Source organism: Carcharhinus amblyrhynchos, chromosome 17, assembly GCF_965287045.1.
Source record: "Carcharhinus amblyrhynchos chromosome 17, sCarAmb.v2.hapA, whole genome shotgun sequence".
NCBI classification, from domain to species: Eukaryota; Metazoa; Chordata; class Chondrichthyes; order Carcharhiniformes; family Carcharhinidae; genus Carcharhinus; species Carcharhinus amblyrhynchos.
Window position 1 is genome coordinate 9,439,754 of NC_137340.1, and position 21,876 is coordinate 9,461,629.

At 43.3% G+C, this 21,876-nt stretch overlaps 1 protein-coding gene across 2 annotated transcripts in view; it reads left to right on the forward strand.

Annotated features, from left to right (window-relative positions):
- Nucleotides 1-21,876, forward strand: part of pcdh15b (protocadherin-related 15b) — a 1,349,261-nt gene that overhangs the window by 213,307 nt on the left and 1,114,078 nt on the right. For both annotated transcript variants that reach the window (XM_080205457.1, XM_080205459.1), the window contains exon 2: nucleotides 21,292-21,372. The gene's annotated coding sequence lies outside the window, so the exon portion shown is untranslated. The remainder of the gene's footprint in view (nucleotides 1-21,291; nucleotides 21,373-21,876) is intronic.

Below are 21,876 nucleotides of genomic sequence, written 5' to 3' on the forward strand. Positions count from 1 at the left end.
CGGAGTGGCAGGGGACAGAGGTAGAAATGCAGTGTAAAGTGAGAGAGAGGCCAGTAAGTTCCTGCTCCCCAATTCCCATGCCACCACCTCAGGGAATTCCAGTGATTTGCTGGAAGACAAATCTCTCAGCATTTGAGACAATTGATAAATTTTGGTAAAATTTTACCAATCTCTTTCAACCAAGGAGTCTACAGGCACTATGCCATCACTTTGCTATTCCAGTAAAGCGTTTTAGTATCCCATGGAAGCTATGAATTCTGTAAAAACTATGACCTCCACAATCAGACGCTTCATGACATTGGGTTCCACTGATTGCTGGATGGAATTGGCGGCCTCATTCACCAGAGAGGATGGTTCCAGGCTGGAGGAAGACACCCACATCCCCCTAGCAATGATCCATATCTTTTGAGGGGGGATGTAGTTACATTAGAATTGATTGAGGAGATTCACTAGATTGATTCCAGAGATGAGGGGTTTGTCTTATGAAGAGAGATTGGGCAGCTGAAGCCTGTACTCCTTAGAGTTCAGAGGAATGAGAGGAGATCTAATTGAGATGTACAAGATGATAAGGGGGATTGACAAAGTAGACGTGGAGAGAATGTTTCCTCTAGTAGGGCAATCTGGAACAAGGGATCATACTTTTAGGATAAAGGGTGGCAGATTTAAAACTGAGATGGGGAAGAATTACTTCTCTCAAAGAGTCGTGATTCTGTGGAATTCACTACCCTGGAGTGTGGTGGATGCAAATTGAGTAAATTTCAGGAAGAGATGGACAGATTTTTAATTAGCAATGGTTTGAAGGCCTATGGTGAATGGGCAAGTAAATGGAGTTGAGGCTGAGTTGAGATTATCCATATTCATATTAAATAGTAAGGCATGCTCAAGGGATTGAATTGCCTATCTGCTCGTAGTTCTTACAATTCTTATCAAACAGAAAATGTGGCAAATACATATTCTATTAGAATCTGTCAGACAAAAAAAGGAACATGCATTTATAAAACACTGATCCTGACCTCAGAATGTGCCAAAGCTGTACACAGCCAAAATTGTAATCACTGTTATAATATGTAAAACACAGCAGCGAATTTGCACACATTCTCACAAAAAGAACACTGAATTAAGTGACCAGGTGATCTGTTCTAGTGGTGGTGTTCAAGAAATAATTGTTGAGCTTGGACAGTAGGAGAACTTATCCTGCACTTCTTTGAACAGGGCTACCTGAGGGGGTAGATAAGGCCTCAAGTTAACATCGCTGCCAACTTATGGTACCATCAACATTGCAGCATCCCCTTAGCACTGCAGTGAACTGTCAGCCTTCATTATGTGCTCAAGTACCTGAAGTGAGGTTTGAAGCCACAATTTCCTGACTCACGGGTGAGGTTACAACCCTGAGCCACTTTAGGTGGTTAATCCTTCTCCTACATCCACTATAGGAAATGAAAGTTGATAGAAGAGTATTTTAGTCATGGCATTCACCAATTTAGTTTAAAATAGCTGCTTAAAAAAAATGACTAATTACTCTGTATGACATCATCCACATGAAATCATTCAATTTAAGGACATATAGTAGCATAGGAAATGAGAGAGGAAAATCAGCTGACTATGCTGTCACAGAATGATTACAGCACAGAAGGAGGCCATTCAACCCATCAAATCCATGTTGGTAATCCAATTCCTATAATTCCAGCCTCTTCAGTAACCCCAACTTCAATTGCTCCACCAGCATTGGCTATGTCTTTCGTTGTCTGTACCTCCCCACATGTCCATTTTGCTTTCCTTGATCAAGAAGCTCCTTAAAACCTACCCTCTTTGCTTCGCTTTTGGTCATTTGCCCTACTATCTTCCAGTGTCAAATTTTGTTTGATAAATCTCCGATTAAGTACTTTAGGACATTTTACTATGTTAAAAGGGCGATATAAATGCATATCCTTGATGTTGATTATTAAACTTGGACTACATTAGCTCAATGGGGTGAAGATAAAATAGCATAGACTGCGATGCAGGAGACATGGGGCTCAATTTTACCGTTTTGATTCTAAGTGCTGAATCTGGGCGCAATTCAGATCCGACTTGGAAACCTGTTCTCAGGCACCCCCATATGCACGTAGCCTGGGAAAAGAAATCACGAGGCTGAATTGTGCTGTGGGCAGGGCTTATCACGTCTGAAATGCTGAACTGCACATGCAGGTTGAGGAAAAAAAATTGAAAAACACGCCCCTGGGACTTCGCTCCTGGACCCCAAAAAGTGGATAAAGTGGCCCAGGAGCAAAAAGCAGGAGCAATGGCCCCCACAGACATCTGCCTCACCCCCATATAACTGTCAATAAACATAACTGTTTCCCTTATCCACTCAGCCCCCGGTACCCAGACCGATCGTGACCTTTTGCCCCCCTTCCCGCCCACCAATTGCCCGCAGAGTGGCAGTGGACACCCCCTACCCTTCCCACCAGAGATCCATCTGCCCCCCCCAGCCCCCCACAACAAAGAGAATGATCTGGCCTCCACCCCTCTTTCCCCCACCTCCCAACCAACCAGAGAGAGATCTGGTCTCCCACTGCCTTCTTCTCCGACCCTGCCCCCCCACCCAACCCCCCAACCAGAGATACATCTTACCCACCTCCTGGCCTCTCCCCACCCCCACCATAGAATAATTGGGCCCCCCCCCCCCCCCATCAGAGAATGTTCGGGCCTCCCTTCCCCACCCCAACCAAGCAGACAGCGATCTGCCCCCCACCCACCAACCAGACGATCTGGCCTCCCTACCCTTCCCCCTCCCCCATCAGAGAATGATCAGGCCTCCCTCCTCCTTCCCCCGGCCACCAGAGATACAACTGACCTGTCTCCTCCTCCCTGAACCCTTCCCCCCCCCGCGACTCCCACCCCCCCCATCTAAGTTAGAGAGCCATTGGAAGCTCTGAACTTCTTCAGAAGCTGGAGTGCCCAAAACAGACCTTTGCCGATCATGTCTGCTTCATGCCAAATCTGGAAGGGCGAATGCGATGGTAAAGAGTGGGCAACCCATTAATTCAATTTAAATGCGTGTAAACACATTTAAATTGCCGTTTCGTGTGCAATTCGGATTGCGGCCATTTTTGGGCCTTGGTAACATGGGCATCTGCACGCATCTGCATCTGGGGGCGCAGATCATGTTAATGGCCTCACGCCCGACTTTACCAAGTAAATGGACGCGACGCAATGGTAAAATCGGGCTCATGGCCTGTTCAAGGAAACTTGCCGGATGTAAGTAGGTGCTGGAAAAGTCCTAATATTCAACAACTGGTAGCAGTTAAAATAGGATTGATGTCATGTCCAAAGCAAGCGCAGCTGCTTAAGTAAATCAAGAGAGGCAAAGAATGATATTTGCAGCAGAAGAAACGTAAAAAGGGAGAAAGAATTGGAGTTGACTAGACTGGTGGCAGCGAATTCGGAACTGACATGAGATTGAATTTTTTTGACTGCTTCTGGAAAGGAAAAGTAGTGATATCGACATTAGCTAAAGAAAAAGAATTTTGGCTGCTGAAAAGGAACAGCATGAGGCTGAACAGACAACAGGGAGAGGAACAGAAGAGAGGAGCAGTGGCAGATAAAACCGTGTTAGCTAAGAGTGGTAAGCAAGGGTGGACAGATTCCATAGATACATCTGTTACAAATGACAATTTTAACAATTTTGTTAAAACTGACCTTGCTGCAAACTCTACAGAAACTGAATTTAGAAGTTCAGTATGTAGATCTGTTACATAGTTAAAAAGGACTTGTGTTTCTAAAGCAACCTTAATGGTGTCAGGGTTTCCCAGCATGCTTTGCTTCCATTTAAGTTGTTGTTGTGATTTGTGGTGATTGTCCCTTTAGGGTAACCCAACAGATTTAAGGGTCACCTGGCTTTGGGGGACCAGTTGAGACCGAGAGTGGGTAATCACCCCAGGGAGTGGAGTCCTTCGTGAGGCAGAGGACATGTAGTAACCGATAGCAGCTGTGTGGCTGCTGGCCTCGGTACCGTACTTCTTAAGTCTGTGAAAGGTAATCATTATGGCAGTATTGTTTGCACTATAGACATTGGGCTGCATTCAACATGCCCCCGCGGGGCGTGTTTCCAGCAGTTTGTATGGGGTGGGAGAGGGGTAGTTTGTGGGGTTGATCACAGGCTCCTCTCTCTGTGGCTAGATCCTGAACTTCCTCACCCATGGACCACAATCAGTAAGGATAGGCAACTCCTCCTCCATGATAATCCTCAACACCGGAGCACTGCCTACTCCATCAAATATTTGGTGTGGATAGTGAGGCAGGAGAAGGCAGCCGATTTTATTATTAACAACTTTCATCAACGGGCAGGAAGGAAGGGCATGTTCAATCTTCAGGGGCAGCCCATCTAAGATAGAACCTTTCCCTCTATTCTTAACCCCTAAAGCCTTAAACTCAAATTCGTTCCCCATCCCCCTGTCTGGCCAACAGGTCAAGCGGACGGGACCTCTTCCCCGGTGAAAGTCCCACTTGACTCTTGTTAAGCTTGCCCACAGGACACACCTTGACATTGTTGTACACAGTAAGAAATCTCACAACACCAGGTTAAAGTCCAACAGGTTTATTTGGTAACAAATGCCACGAGATTTCGGAGCGCTGCTCCTTCGTCAGGTGAGTGTGGAGTTCTGATCACAAACAGGGCACATAAAGGCACACACTCAGTTTACAGAATATTGATTAGAGTGTGAGTCTTTACAGCTAATCAAGTCTTGAAGGTGCTGACTACGTGAGTGGAGATGGCATTAAGCATAGCAGTCATGGGCATTTGGCCTCTGATCTTCAGGTAAACATTCTCCAAGGCGGCCTTCACGGCACACGATAGTGCAGAGTTGCTGAGCAGAGACTGATAGCCAAGTTCCACACACATGGGGATGGCCTCAACCAGGATCTTGGGTTCATGTCACACTATTTGTAACCCCCATGACTTGCCTGGGCTTGCAACATCTCACTTATTGTCCTGTCTAGAGACAATACACGTTTCTTTAACCTGTGCTTAATGCTATCTCCACACATATTGTCTGCACCTTTAAGACTTGATTAGCTGTAAAGACTCACATTCTAATCAGTATTCTGTAAACTGAGCGTGTGCCTTTTTATGCACTATTTGTGATCAGAACGCCACACTCACCTGACGAAGGAACAGTGCTCCAAAAGCTAGTGGCGTTTGTTACCAAATAAATCTGTTGGACTTCAACCTGGTGCTGTGAGACTTCTTAGTGTGTTTACCCGAGTCTAACGCTGGCATCTCCACATCATTGTAGTACTCATTCAGCACTAAATTAAATTGTTTAAATCCTTGGATCAGGACTCAATGTCTTCTGATTTGGAGGCAACACAGCGATCACTGAACTAAAACTAACAATAGGACTCACTGTAGTAAATTAATTGTTCTTATTAATGCCTTTGACCTCACAGCAAGATGTAATAATGGCAGAAATTCTGGGTAGTCTCTTGGAAATGGTGTGCTAGTAAATCCAACAAACAACTTGAGCATCTTTCTTTTAGAATTTTACCTGTGCTGCCTACTATCTAATTATATGATTATAGTAACGCAGAGGTGCCACAATAGGACTCTGTTAAAACCTGAACCAGATCTTGGGTTTTCCTGCAATATACTTGTCCTATTTTTAAAGAGAGGGACTGAAACACCGTAAAGAGCATCGTCAGAAAATAATTAAGCTGTTCTATTTTTTTCCACAAGGATCAATTGTTATCTACTGCATCTGAAGTGTGGAAACTAGGAGTGATGTGACTGGGTGAGAATGGGGTTAGAAAACATGAACAGCATAATCAGTGAACGAAAATGATCTGACCATTTTCTCGGCTGTGGAACTTTGATGTGTGTACATTTGCTGCCATATATCCCTATATTACAACAGCAGTTACACTTTGAAGTATTCCACTGGCTGGTATTAACTTTGAAATGTCCTGAGGTGGTGGAAGGTTGTCATAAATCCAACATTTGATCAGTTAGGATTGCAGAATTATTTTCCTGAATCAATGTCAAATGGTATCTCCTGATCCTCTGGCTCTGTATTTGCACCAAGGCAATCCAACAGAATTCAACACCATTCTTCCTATGAAAGTCAACTCCAAACTCCGTGGCCTGGGCCTCAGCTCCTGTCTCTGTGACTGGATCCTGAACTTCCCAACTCACAGACCACAATCAGTAAGGGTAGGTAACTCCTCCTCCACGATCATCCTCCACACTGGTGCCCCACAAGGCTGTGTTCTCAGCCGCCTACTTTACTCCTTATACACCTATGATTGTGCGGCTAAATTCCCCTCCATCTCGATTTTTAAGTTTGCAGATGATACCACCATAGTGGGTTGGATCTCAAACAATGACAAGACAGAGTGCAGGAATGAGATAGAGAATCTAGTGGACAATAATGAACGCTAGTGAATAGTGCGGCAACAATAATCCCTCCCTCAGCATCAACAAAGCAAAAGGAGATTATCATCGACTTCAAGAAGCATAGAAGAGAATAGGCCCCTGTCTACTTCAATGGGGACAAAGTAGGAAGAGTAGTGAGCTTCAAGTTTTTAGGTGTCCAGATCACCAACAACCTGTCCTGGTCCCTTCCCCCCTCTCCCTGTCCCCCCCCCCCCCCCCCCACCCCCAGCCTCCCCCCCATGTCAACACTATAGTTAAGAAAGCCCACCAATGCTTCTACTTTCTCAGAAGACTGAGGAAATTTGGCATGTCAGCTATGACACTCACAAACTTTTACAGATGCACCCTAGAAAGCATTCTTTCTGGTTCTACTACAATGTGGCATGACTCCTGCTTTGCCCAAGACTCCAAGGAACTACAAAAGGTCATGAATGTAGCCCATTCCATCATGTAAACCAGCCTCCCATCCATTGACTCTGTCTGTACTTCTTGCTGCCTGGGCAAAGCAGCCATCATAATTAAGGACCCCATGCATGCCAGACAGTCTCTCTTCCACCTTCTTCCATTGGGAAAAAGGTACAAAAGGCCGAGGTCACATATCAACTGACTCGAGAACAGCTTCTTCCCTGCTGCCGTCAGACTTTTGAATGGACCTACCTTGCATTAAATTAATCTTTCTTTACACCCTAGTTACGACTGTAACATTACGTTCTGAACTCTTTCGTTTCCTTCTCTATGAATGGTATGCTGTGTCTATATAACACGCAAAAAACAATACTTTTCACTGTGTGCTAATACATGTGGCAATAATAAAGCAAATCAAATCAGAGGTACAGACTAACAATTTTACTCATATTTCATCTTGGGTTTTGGGCTGACAAGTGGCAAGTAACATTTGTGCCACACAGGTACCGTGCAGCGACCATCACCAACAAGAGAGGATCTAACTATTGCCCCTTGAAAATTCAACAGCAAAATAACAAAAAAATTTTCAAAAGATAGACCAAACCTTTCCTAGCCTCCAGATGCGTAAGTTTCCCCTCACAAGGCAAGGCTTTCTTAACACATAAACATCCAGTTGCAGGTCCCAGATCAATACCTTATAGTCCCTTGTTTGAAACATTATTGAGTGCCCAAGTGTCACTTTTTCACTGAGTATTTGAGAAAGTGGGCCTGAAGTTCTTTCAGGGATTTACCAAGAGGCATGTGAACTGAACCACTGTTTCTTTCTCACGAATATATTCTCAGATGAACAGATACAATCCTTATCTCAGCAAATGTTAATATTCACTGGCAATCTCTGAGCTAACTTCTCAAAAGCCTTCTGACTGAATGCTAGCCTATTGCTCCTCGCTTTGTTGCTTAACTTCATGAGAGCTACATTTAGCATAATACTAACATCTTGAACAAAGATCCTTTCTGGCCAGTATTTTACGACCTTGCTCGGGCCAGGCTCGTAAGATTCCGCCGAGGCCAACGGAGAATTCTGTTCTGCGAGTCTTGATTCTGGGACAGGTGTGGTGGTAAGATTCTGGCCTCTTAGTAACAGGGAAGCTGGTGATGGTAATGAAATATAAATGGTTAGAGAGAGAGAACGTAACAATTTTTATTGCATCATGTAACTTAATGCTAATGGGCCTTTGTTCAGAAATTCATAGAAATCATGGAACTTCATAGAATCATGCAGAAGGATGCCATTCATCCCATCGAATCTGCACTGACTCTCTGACAGACCATTTTATCCAGGTCCGCTTTACCCCTGCAACCCCACACATTTACCTCACTAATCCCCCTAACCGACATACCTTTGGACAATAAGAGTCAATTTAGCATGGCCAATCAACCTAACCTGCACATCTTTGGACTGTGGGAGGAAACCTACACATGCATGGTGAGAACGTGCAAATTCCACACAGACAGACATCCAAAGCTGGAATCAAATCTGGGGGTCTCTGGCACTGTGAGGCAGCAGCCAGTGCAAGCCACTGTACCACCGTACCACCCCAATTTGTTCCAGAACACTTGCAAGTTTGTTTGTTTGACCAAGAAACCAGCTACCTAGAAGTCTAATGATCAGAGCATCAAACAGTCTTGCAAAGCTCCAATGAGCAGGTGTGAGGAATGTGCGTCACACTAACTGGCCATCAGGTAATCTCGGTGATCACCCCAAATTGTGTGGGAGGCTGTATGGAGGTGCATCATGGAGGAACAAGCTACGGACACAAAAGAAGCAACTCTGAGCCGGAATCCGTGGCACAGTTGGGGAGACTGCTTGCCGTTGAGAAAAATGGGATTCGCACCAGCTGCGTGGGGATAGCAATCAGATGAAAGATGGCACAGTGTCCGCATTTAATCACTGCAGTATTTTACAGGGGTACAATTTGTGTTTTAATGCGCACATTGTTTTGGAGTGTGAAGTGCATTATGTGTGTTTGTGAGTGTTTTTTCGAAAGTGGAATTTGAAGCAATCAGTGGGACTCTTGATTTACAAACAGGTTGGATACTTTCCCAGCGGTTATGGCATGCCAGACATGCAGCAGGCACAACACATTGAATAGATGCGAGTGGCCAATACAGTGTACTGCTCACTGGTGACAGGTGAACTGCAGCCTTTGGCTGGCTGCTGACCTGCAGTGTCACATTGAAGCACTCAATTGTAAGGTTAGCTTCAGGTAAAGTTTCGGTTTTATAGGCAATAAAACTGAATTGCCAGAGTAAACACTTTTTAGGTGTGTTTTCACACAGCCATCTGTTAACTTTATGATGCCAGAAGGTGAGTGAGGGAAGTGCTATTTTTATAGTGTTGCCACCGCAGATATGCATTTTATTATAACAAAATATAGGGTAACATTAAAATCCTGTCACTGATCCATTTTACCAAGAGTATAAATATGCTTACAGTCATTGCTTTACACCTTCTTTTATCTTGTAACAATGTGCTAGATTGAAGTAATTTGTACTATTATTGTTTATTATTGGTTGCGAAAACCAACTTACTTTCTCAACAAGAGCAGAGGTTGGGAAGTCTTAAATTTCAAATACACATTTATGGGAATGTGGGTGTTGCAGGCCAGCTCCGTATTTATTGCCCATCCCTAGTTGTCCTTGAGAAAGTGGTGGTGAGCTGCCTCATTGGACAGCTGCAGTCCCTTTTGGTGTAGGTCACTCACAGTGCTGTTGGGGAGGGAATTTCAGAATTTTGACCCAGCGATAGTGAAGGAATGGTAACACATTTCCAAGTCAGGGTAGAACGTGACTTGGAGAGGGACTCCAAATGGTGGTGTTCCAGGTATCTGCTGACCTTGTCCTTCTATATGGTAGTGGTCGTGGCTTTGGAAGGTGATGCCGAAGGAACCTTGGTGAGTTCCTGCAATACATCTTGTACATAGTATGCACGGCTGTTAAGATTTGTGAAAGGGGTGAGAATCAAGTGGGCTGCTTTGTCCTGGATGGTATCAAATTTCTTATACTCCTGACTTGTGTATTGTGGATGGTTGACAGGCTTTGGGGACTCAGGAGGTGAGTTACTCGCCATTAGATTCCTAGCCTTTAATCTGCTCTGTTCGCCACAGTGTTTAAATGGCTACTCCATTTCAGTTTCTGGTCAAAGGTAACCTCCAGGATGTTGTTGGTGATATCCAGATCCCAAACCTAGTTTGGTACTCCAGCCTCAATGGGCTCAAGGGCCCGTTCTGCACTGTATGACTCTATGGCTAGAAACCGACAGCCTTGCCCACTCCGGAATCAGCGCTGGTGAGGATCCTACAATGGAAGCAAATCCTTTACTTGGTAATAATTGCGGGGGGTGGGTTGTGTCGGGGGGGTGCGTGGGGCGGGCAGTGGGTGGGGGGGGTGCGTGGGGCGGGCAGTGGGTGGGGGGGGTGCGTGGGGCGGAGTGGGGAGTTGGGGGGGAGGAATGGAACAGGGAGTGGGTGGGTGGTGGGGGGAGGAATGGGGCACGGAGTGGGTGGGTTGGAGCAGGGGGAGGAATGGGGCAGGGAGTGGGTGGGTGGTGTTAAGTTCTGGTAAGACCTAACATATTGATAGTGGGTGATTCAGTGATGGAAATGCGATTGATTTGTCAAGAGGCAAGAGTTAGATCCTCTCTTGTTGGTGATGGTCACTAACTGGCACTTGTGTGGCACAAATGTTACTTGCCACTTGTCAGCCCAAGCCTAGATATTGTCCAGGCCTTACTGCATTTAGGTATGGACTGCTTCAGTATCTGAGGTGTCGCAAATGATATTCTGCAATCATCAGCAAACATCCTCACTTTTAATCTTATGATGGAAAATCATTGATGAAGCAGCTGAAGGTGATTGGGCCTAAGACATTGCCATGAGGAACTCCTGCTATGATGCCCTGGACTGAGATGATTGACTTCCAACCACCACAACCACCATCCTTTGTGCCAGTATGACTCCAACCAGCAGAGAGCTTTCCCCTTGATTCACATTGACTCCAGTTTTGCTATATAATGCCATATTCAGTCAATTACTGCCTTGATGTCAAGGGCAATCACTCTCACCTCGTCTGTAGTGCTCAGCTCTGTGACCATGTTGGAACAAAGGCTGTAATAAGATCAGGAGCTGAATGATTTTGATGGAACCCAAACTGAGCACCCATGGGCAGGTTATTGCTAAGAATGTGCCACTCAGGATCTTAGAATCCTACAGTGCAGGAAAGAGGCCATTCGGCCCATCGAGTCTGCACCAACCATAATCCCACGCAGGCTTTATCTCCATAACCCTACGTGTTTAGGCATTAATCCCTAACCTATGCATTGCGGGACCCTAAGGGACAATTTAGAATGGCCAATCAACCTAACCCACACATCTTTGGACTGTGGGAGGAAACCAGATCACCCGGAGGAAACCCATGCAGACACAGGGAGAATGTACACACAGACAGTGACCGGAGCTGGGATTCGAACCCAGGTCCCTGGAACTGTGAAGCAGCAGTGCTAATTGCTGTGCTACCATGCCGTCCATACTTTATAGCACTGTGATGACCCTTTCCATCACTTTACTGATAATTGAGAGTAGATTGATGGGGTGGGTAATTGGTTGGCTGGATTTGTCCTATTTCTCATGTTCAGGACATTCCACATTGCTGGGTAGATGTTAGTGTTTTAGCTGAACTGGAACAGCTTGGCTCGGGGTGCGGCAAGTTCTGGAGCACAAGTTTTCAGTGCTATTGCTGGAATATTGTCTGGCCCCATTGCCATTGCAGTATCCAATGCCTTCAGCCATTTCTTGAGATCACATAGAATGATTTTATTTGTCTGAAGGCTGACATCTTTGATGCTGGGGACCTCGGTAAGTGGCCAAAATGGATCAATTAACTCAGCACGTCTCACTGAAGATTCTTGTGACTGCATCAGCCTTAACTTTTACACTGATGTGTTGGGCTCCCCCATCATTGAGGATGGGGACATTTATGGAGCCTTTCGTAAATTGTTTAATTGTCCACCACCATTCACTGGATTTGGCAGGACTGTAAAGCTTAGATCTGATCCTTGGTTGTGGGATTCCTTAGCTGCCTATTACTTCCTACTTATGTTGTTCAATACACAAGTATTGTCGCTTCACCAAGTTGACACCTCGTGTTTAAGTATACTTGGTGTTGCTCCTGGCATGTCTCTTGCACTTCAGATTTAACCAGGATTGATCCCCTGACTTGATGGTAATGGTAGAGTGGAGGATATGTTGGGTCATGAAGTTACAAATTGTGCTTGAGTCTAATTCTGTTGCTGTTGATGGCCCACAGTGTCTCATGGATGCCCTGTCTTGAACTGCCAGATCTGTTCAAAGTCTATCCCATTTAGCATGGTGGTAGTTCCACTCAACACAATGGAGGTTATTCTCAGTGTGAAGATAGACCTTTGTTTCTACATGGACTGTGCCGTGGTCACTCCTACCGATGCTGTCATGGACAGTATCTGCAGCAGGCAGGTTGTTGAGGATGAGGTCAAGGATGTTTTTTTTTCCCTTCTTGTTGATTCCTTCACCACCTACTGCAGTCCTAGTCTAGCAGCTACGTCCATTAGGACCCGGCCAGCTTGGTCTGTGATGGTACTGTCAAGCCACTTGCCGGTGACACAGGACATATCCAGGAATGGTGATTGTGGTGTCTGGGATATAATCTGTAAGGTTTGATTGCATGAGTATGATTAAGTCAGGCTGTTGTTTGAGTAGTCAGTGTGACAGCTCTCCCAGCTTTCGCAAGGCCCTCAGATGTTTGTAAGGAGGATTTTGCAGGATTGACGGGGCTGGGTTTGCCATTGTCATTTCTGATTCCCAGGTCAATGCCTGTTGGCCTGTCCAGTTTTATTCCTATTTGTTCCATTTGAAGTGGTTGAGTACAACAGAGTGGCTTGCTGGGCCATTCTCAGAGAGCATTTAAGAGTCAATCTCATTGTGGTAGGTCTGGAATCACATGTAGGCCAGATCAAATATGGACAGCAGGTTTCTTCCCCTAAAGAACATCAGTGAGCCAGCTAGGTTTTTATGAGAATCAACAGTGGTTTTATAATCATCATAAGACTTTTAATTCCAGATACTTTATTGAGTTTTTAAATTCCACCATCTGCCATGGTGGGATTCAAATTCCAGATCTCCAGAACAATACTCTGGATCTCTGGATTACTAGTCAAATGACAATACCACTGTCAGTGCCTTGTGGCAGACCTTTGAGTTTCCTCTAGTGCATAAACAGAGTGGGCTGTGCATGGGCAGTTTGGCATTTTGAGTCCTTAGGGCTGAGACAGCCTGTGTAGAAAGGGAAAATGGTGTTGCGCAATGGAGCAGAATGCCATTGAAAACAAGTCTCCCAGGCAGGGGATGATGAGAGGCCCCAAAGAGGGAGAGGTTCCAAAAGGGGAGCCTCAGGGGATGAAGATAGTTTAAGATGAGAAAAAACAGAAGAGCAAGAGAAAGGCTCCAGAGGAAGGGCTGCAGTTGGCTGTGGTGATAGCTCAGGAGAAGTCCTGGCAATCAAAGTGAATCAGATGATGCTGTGAAGATCTTGGGAGGCAGCTGGACAATTGGTGATTCTGTGCTGCTGGTCTTTGGCACAAAGGTCGCACTCTAGAGCAGTAGCATTTTGCTCAGCCTGACCATAAAGCAGAAAGTGTGCTTGTCAGTTGGTGCTTGAATGCATATTCAGAAATCCAGGGAAACAGAATTTTGGGAGACAAGATCAAAAGCTTGCGAGACAAACCGTGATTAATGCTGTCGCAGTTGGAACCATCTTTGGAGAGAATTTCAAGGTGAGATCATTAAAAGTGAGGACAGGAATCCCTCACGGGAGAGACAGAGTTTCAACAAGATTGGTTGAGTCACTGTTTACTGACGTCTGGGTGGATTGTTGAGAAACCATGGACTCTGTCACTCTTACCATTTAGTGTGTAATGTGTTCAATCACAGTTTGCCTATTAGTTTACATACATCTTCTATTGACCCTTAATGTTAGAGAATAAGATGTATATTGTAAATTGTTTTATCTTTATGACCTTGTATAGCAAAGTTTATTTTTGTCTGTTCAATACCCATATAATCTTGTGGCTTTGTTGATTAGCCAGTGTCTTGAATCTCAAACTTTGTCTATTTTAAATCAAATGGTACTGGTTCCTAATCAAACCTTACCGAAAACCTGGGGTCTGGCCAAAGACCATGAAGTATGCAACATTTGTCCTCATAATTTTAAGTTGCTGATCTTTTGCAAATGAAGAAAAACAGTCATATTTCTAAAGAAGATTGTTTTGATCTTGGTAGACGATGGCAACTTTGTTAGTAAAAAGAAAACATCCAAAATCCTAGTTACTAGACTTTGTGGTGTAAAACAAAAGATTTTTTATTATACAAGAGTCAAACAAACTAAGCAATATAAGAACATAAGAACAAGAGCAGGGGTAGGGCAACTGGGCCCTTGAGCCTGCTCTGCCATTCAATAAGATCATGGCTGATCTTTTTTGTGGACTCAGCTCCACTTACCCGCCCGCTCACCATAACCCTTAATTCCTTTACTGTTGAAAAATTTATCTATCCTTGTCTTAAAAACGTTCAGTGAGGTAGCCTCAAGTGCTTCACTGGGCAGGGAATTCCACAGATTCGCAACCCTTTGTGTGAAGAAGTTCCTCCTCAACTCAGTCCTAAATCTGCTTCCCATTACTTTGAGGCTATGTCCCTGAGTTCTAGTTTCACCCTCCAATGGAAACAACTTCCTTGCTTCTATCTTACCTATTCCCTTCATAATCTTACATGTTTCTATAAGATCTCCTCTCATTCTTCTGCATTCCAATGAGTAAAGCCCCAGCCTACTCAGTCTCTCCTCATAAGCTAACCCACTGAACTCCAGAATCAACCTAGTATGATAAAAGCAAAGTGCTGCGGATGCTAGAATCTGAAACAGAAACAGAAAATGCTAGAAAATCTCAGCAGGTCGGGCAGATCTGTGGAGAGAGAATAGAACCAATGTTTCGAGCCTGGATGACACTTCACCAGAGCTCTAGATACTGCTTTGGATAACAATTTTGCTCCAAACAGGGGAGAAGGAAAAAACTGAAACCTCCAATTCCCTTTTGTTACTGTCCACAATCAGTTCATGTTGAAAAGTGTGTTTCTAAGACCCCTTTAGTGTGTCAATTTAAAGAAACAAACTTTCATGGGTTTAAAAATTACGATTATTTGTTCACACGTTCACCCCAAAAGCACCCGAATGCTATGTCATTCACACACCATGCACCCAGGACAGATATAATGAAAGAAGATTCTACAAGTTTAAACCAAGACAAGAATTAACAGTTCACGTGTTTGGCTTATTGCAGCAGGTCAGTCTGTGCAGGCATGTTACTGAGGATCCTTTTTGCACTCAATGTAGTTGAGATAAGTTTAAATTGCTAAAGTTGAACATTTAGATTATTGCAGCATTTCCAGAAGGGTTGGCTTCTCAGCAGCTCAATTAAGTCAGTTCCTTGTGGCTTCTTTACCAGGAGGCCAAGTTTTGTGCTGGTGGAATTTTTTGAGGAAAAGAAGAATCAGGCTAAGAGACTTCTAAGATTTTCACAGCCTCCAGGTTCTTAAAGGCAAAGATTACAGTGCCTATTTACTCTGTTTTTTCTGCCTCTTTCTGTGTTCTCTTGCAGACTGCCCAGATCTCTACTGAGTTTTTGGATAGAACTTATTATGTCAACTCAATTTCAATCACATGACCACTATTGGCATCGTACAACCAAAATGGTTTGAAAATTCAGAGACATCAGTACAAAATGGGAGATAGATGATGGTCTTTCAAGCTTAACTTGCGGATAATGTGTCCTGTAGACTTTGTTTCTTTTGCAATCCTAGTGTAGAAATTCATTGATTTTGTTTTGAGTAAGCTTCGATCAATGGCAGCTGTGAATTCTACAAAGGGGTGTTTTTTGTATTGCATTTGACTAAATTGCATTTACAATGTAAAATCGTAGAAATTTTAAAAAACTGGCAAATGAAACTAATGTATATGGTTCAAATTATAAAGTACATACATTATAACAATGGGTCCAGATGGAAGATCTTAATCACAGTTGTCACTTATCACTTCATTTAATGTTTTAAACAAAATATCAATTGTGTTTTAATTTATTTTAAAATGTAGATCTTGGACTATTCAGGGAGATTGTCCATTTGGGGAGGCCTCACATCCAGGGTTATTTAAAAATAACTTTGTGGAAGGTTGAGATAGTATGTTAAATAAGCAAAAGTCACCTGACCTCTTGCCAGCCATCTTAGTCACCTTTGTGAGTGGCCATTGTAAAATATGTAAAACAATTCCAGAAGTTTCCACAGGAATACAGTCTAAGTTCGAAGTTATGAAATGGAAAGCCTTTGCTCAGCATGACAACCGCTATTCTAACAAAGAATCAACATTAGTTACATTTGAATTGAGAGGCAAATAATAAATTGCACATTAAGTGGCAGGTACAGCTAAGAAAGAGTTTACAAATTGGCTGGGCAGTGGACTTAGGTCATCAAACTCGGACACAAAATCCTTAAATTCTGTCTTCCTCATGAAGAATTTCAGCTCCCCTTCTTCTCAGAGTTAACCTTATGCCCAACCGACTGGGTACCGACTTTACCAAAAATGGCACATGTGCGGAACTTTCTCAATTCTGTCTGGATGGCATAAATCCACCACTGTTTTCTACAAGCAACAGGAACAACAGAAGCAACTTACTGAGCTAGCAGCTTTGGGAACTGGCCTCTGTCTTCTTCAGCGTGAACACAGTAAAAAGTCTGACAACACCAGGTTTTAGTCCAACCTATTTATTATCAAATAAATAGGTTGGACTAAAACCTGGTGTTGTCAGACTTTTTACTGTGTTTACGCCAGTCCAACGCCGGCATACCCACATCATTCTTCAGCGTGCCCAGAGTGCGTCATTAGATTCGATCTTCCACTGCAGCAACAGAGCTCGGGTGTCCCTATATCTAATCTCAACCACGTTTAGTCTGCCAGAAGTTTTGCTTTTTAATTTTTAATCTCTGTTTCAGTTTTTGTTTCCTTAGAGAATGGAGGAGGGTCAGTTCCCTGTCTCCGATTTCCCATTTTCAATTTGGATCTGCCTCAGAAAATATAAGCTTTGTATCCATAGATTTCATCAAGATAGTTGCTTTGAAAATCATGGCATGCACATTCAGTTTTTCAATGTGCCAGAATAAAGTAGGCAGAATGTGTTCATTTAGATACTTAAGCAGCCACTTCATGAATTGTAACGTTCTCTGAATGCTGCAGTCACCTACTGTAACATTTAACAGTATCTTTCTGAATCAGTTGATTATTTGCTACAAATACCTGCTGGTATTTCGATGCTACGCTGTGACCTTTAATTTTATAGTCCACAAAAGCGATCTTTATCAATATGATTTAGTTAGATTTTAAATTCCTCATCGCTGGCAAATAACCAGAGCACCTGGTAATTGATGGGTATGCAGGTTGTCAAAAGAGACAGCATTTAAAATAAGTGTTATCGTCTTGTCAGAAAAGCAGTACTTGGGATTTACTTACTAAACTGGAGGGTAATAAAACCAGAACAGAGCACAATGCACAAGAGGACAATCTCAAATATGTAGACCACCTGTCATTCTTACATTGTTTTACTAAGTTTAAACTGGTGATACATATCCTGTTTAATCTGTAGTTACTTAACTTAAATATTTCTTTTAAATATATTTGCTAATTATTGGAGTAAATGCCATCTTTCACAGGCAAATCAAACATATTTATAAAGTGCAATTTTTCTTTTTAGTTTATTTTCAAACGTTAATTGCTTTTTTACATATGCTGCTGGCAAAAAAAGCTTACATTTGATTTGATTTCATTTATTATTGTCAGATGTGTTAGTATACAGTGAAAAGTGTTGTTTCTTTTGCACTATCCAGATAAAGCATATCATTCATAAAGTACATAGGGGAGAAGGAAAGGAAGACGATGCAGAATATAGTGTTACAGTCATAGCTAGGGTGTAGAGAAAGATCAACTTAATATAAGGTAGGTCCATTCAAAAGTCTGATGGCAGCAGGGAAGAAGCTGTTCTTGAGGCAGTTGGTATCAGACTTCTGTAACTTTTTCCCAACAGAAGAAGATGGAAGAGAAAATGTCTGGGGTGCGTGGGGTCCTTAATTATGCTGGCCGCTTTTCTGAAGCAGTGGGAATTGTAGATGGAGTCAATGGATGGGAAGCTGTGTTGTGGACTGGGCTTCATTCACGACTGTTTGTAGTTTCTTATGGACTTGGTCAAAGATGTCCTTATAATAATTGAATTAAAATAGATCAGTTAATTACCTCCTGCTGTATGTGAAATGTTGTTGTGTACAAGCTGGCTGCCATTTTTTTTCCCTAAATAACAATGGTGGCTATATTTCAAATGTAATTAATTCGCTAAAAAGCACCTTAGGACATCACGAGGTCCTGAGAGGCACGAAACAAATTTGAGTTCTTTCGTGTTAAAGACGTGGACACAAGAAAAGTACAACTTATGAACTTAAGAACCCTGTCCTTCTTTCCGCTACCTTAGCTTGCAGGCCACTTGTTATATTGTGAGCTCTTAGTGTGGCTGAGGGCTGTGTTGTAGATGCTGAAATAGGGGTGAGCAGGTCGTCAGTAGTTATAACCTTGACGTTTTTTTTCTACAATTGAAATGTGTGCAAATCAAGTGTGGAGGTAAGCCTGCAGGACGCCACAACTCTACTACGTCATTTGTAAATTACTCTGCCAGGCAAACATTACAGAAGCAGAATCGATTAAATCTTTTAACAAGAAATTAGATGTTTCTGTTTTTTTAAAAAAAGAAAATATTAAAGGTACAAGCAGCAGGAGAAAGGAACAAATTGGGTGTCTCATGCAGAGACAAACACTTGATAAGATTTGATAAGTAAAATGGCATGATTTCTTTCTTTGTCCAAAAATTATGTGTGAACTGTGTTCTTCCAAAATGAAACAAAATTAGACTTTCCACAGTCTCATAAGAACATAAGAACATAAGAAGTAGGAGCAGGAGTAGGCCATTTAGCCCTTCGAGTCTGCCCCGCCATTCAATCAGATCGTGGCTGATCTGTCGCTGCTCAGTTCCACTTTCCCGCTCTCTCCCCATAACCCTTAATCCCCTCTCCTATCAAAAACCCATCAACCCGCGTCTTAAAAATATTTAGCGAGGCAGCCTCCACCACTTCAACGGGCAGAGAATTCCAGAGATTCACCACCCTTTGAGTGAAGAAGTTCCTCCTTAACTCCGTTCTAAACCGCCCCCCTTTTATCTTGAGGCTGTGTCCCCTAGTCCTACTGTCTTTTTTGAGCGGGAAGAGTCTTTCCACCTCTATCCTATCCATCCCATTCATCATCTTATACGTCTCAATGAGATCTCCCCTCATTCTTCTAAACTCTAACGAGTACAAACCCAGTTTATTCAGCCTCTCCTCATAGCTCAACCCCCTCAACTCCGGTATCAGCCTAGTAAACCTCCTCTGCACTCCCTCCAAGGCCAAAATATCTTTGCGCAGGTGCGGCGCCCAAAAATGCACACAGTACTCCAGTTGCGGCCTCACCAATGCCCTATACAGCTGCAGCAAGACCTCCCTACTTTTATATTCAATCCCCTTCGCTATGAAGGCCAGCATCCCATTCACCTTCCTGACCACCTGTTGCACCTGCAAGCTGGGTTTTTGCGACTCATGCACAAGGACCCTGAGGTCCCTCTGCAACGTCGCCTGCTGCAGTTTTTCGCCCTGTAAGTAATAGTCCTTCCTACCATTCTTCCTACCAAAGTGGACCACCTCACACTTGCCAACATTAAATTCCATTTGCCATTCCCTGGCCCATTCGCCCAGCCTATCTAGATCCTTCTGCAGACTCTCCACACCCTCCGCACAATTTGCCGTTCCCCCAATCTTGGTGTCATCAGCAAATTTCGACACTCTACACTCGGTTCCCTCCTCCAGATCATCTATATAAATGGTAAAAAGCTGAGGCCCCAGCACCGACCCCTGGGGCACTCCACTAGTCACCATCCGCCAATCCGAATAGCACCCGTTGACCCCCACTCTCTGCCTCCTATTTGACAACCAATCCTCTATCCACGCTAACACCCTACCCCCAACTCCATGTCCCTCGACCTTCTGCAATAACCTCTTGTGAGGCACTTTGTCAAACGCCTTCTGAAAATCTAGAAAGACCACATCCACCGGCTCTCCTCTATCCACCGCCCTAGACACATCCTCATAGAACTCCAGTAAATTTGTCAGACACGACTTCCCTTTAATGAAACCGTGCTGTGTCTGCTCTATCAAGCAATTCCCTTCAAGATGCCTCGCAATTTCCTCCTTAATGACAGATTCTAACATTTTACCTACCACAGACGTTAAACTAACCGGCCTATAATTCCCCGCCTTTTGCCTGGCACCCTTCTTAAACAACGGCGTAACATTAGCCGTTTTCCAATCATCCGGCACTTCCCCGGAATCCAGCGACGTCTGGAAAATAACCACCAAGGCATCCACTATCACCTCCGCCATTTCTTTCCGAACCCTCGGATGCATTCCATCCGGTCCTGGGGCTTGTCCACAATCAGCCCCTCCAGTCTGTCGAGCACCGCCTTTCTAGTAACAGTAATGTCATAAAGACCCTCCAGTCCTACCACCTTTCCATCGCTAACACCCGGCAAATTATTCACGTCGTCCTCCTCCGTGAAGACAGAAACAAAAAAGTTATTCAAGACCTTAGCCATATCCCCATCCCCTACCACTAGGTCCCCTTTCTCATCCTCTAAAGGACCAACATTCACCCGAGCCAGCCTCTTCCTTTTTATATATTTATAAAAACTCTTGCTATCCTTTTTTATATTGTATTTTTTATATTATCTCAGCTCAGAGAACGACGTGATTGATTTTCTGAATTACGAGCAGTTCAAATAAAAAGTGATTGCTTTAATGCAGCTTTGAAAACTTTCCGTTTTTGATATCTGGCGAAACAAATTTGATTTAGATCTGTACTTTCTGATGGATTGACTTATTTCAGGAAGCACCCCTCAGGTAGCTTTCGCAAAGAATATTTCAGCAGAATTTTGAAACTATTGAACCCACCAGTTCAAGAGCCAAGTTAGAAGAATTGAGTAAGTTTTCCAAAGCTGAGACTGCTGCAGATACTCAATGTTTATTGTAAACAACGCCCCTGCGGTTCGCAAAGCATTATTCGTTTATTCATTAAATTCGTCAAATTTATTCATTGAAACATGTTATTTAAGGAAAATGCAGAGAGGTTCGAAAGGAAAAGCAAATGACTTCTAATTCTGCACTTGATGTAAAGACCCTGAAGTAATACTAATCAGTAATACTGTTTTGCAGGAGGGTGATGACATAATTCACAAGAGTGGAATCAATGCTGCTGTCACTTTATTGTCACCAACAGAAGTATGAGCGGATAAGGTAGGAGGCACCTTGTTTGTTTCTGAACAATCAAACAAAAACAAGACTAACTCCTCTGACGTTTGTAAAGCAAAACTGTCTTCAAGCATGTGAGCATTCATTCAGCCACCGCGCGTATATATGATTGAATGATGCAAAGTAACCTGCAGATTCATGTTCGTAAAATCATAATTATTGCTATGTTTAAGGAAAGCTTGAATACCTGTCGATCATGTTTGCAGCAACCTCCCTTTGGACCTATAGCTCTGCGCATCTTGGTGAGCTGGAATAGATTTGTTGTTTCCTTTATTTGCACAGGTGGTTTTATTTCGTTGAAGTAATAGTTACATATGGTCTTTGTGCTTAATTAGTTCCGTTAAATAAAACGTTTGAGATCAGTTGTGCTGGTGGATGGTTCATACAAAGTTTTGCATTTTGTTGAAAATGTCCACATGGACTCTCATCAATATTTGATTTTCTGACCAAATTCCTCAAGATGTCTATTCAGTAGATTTCCTTTTCAGA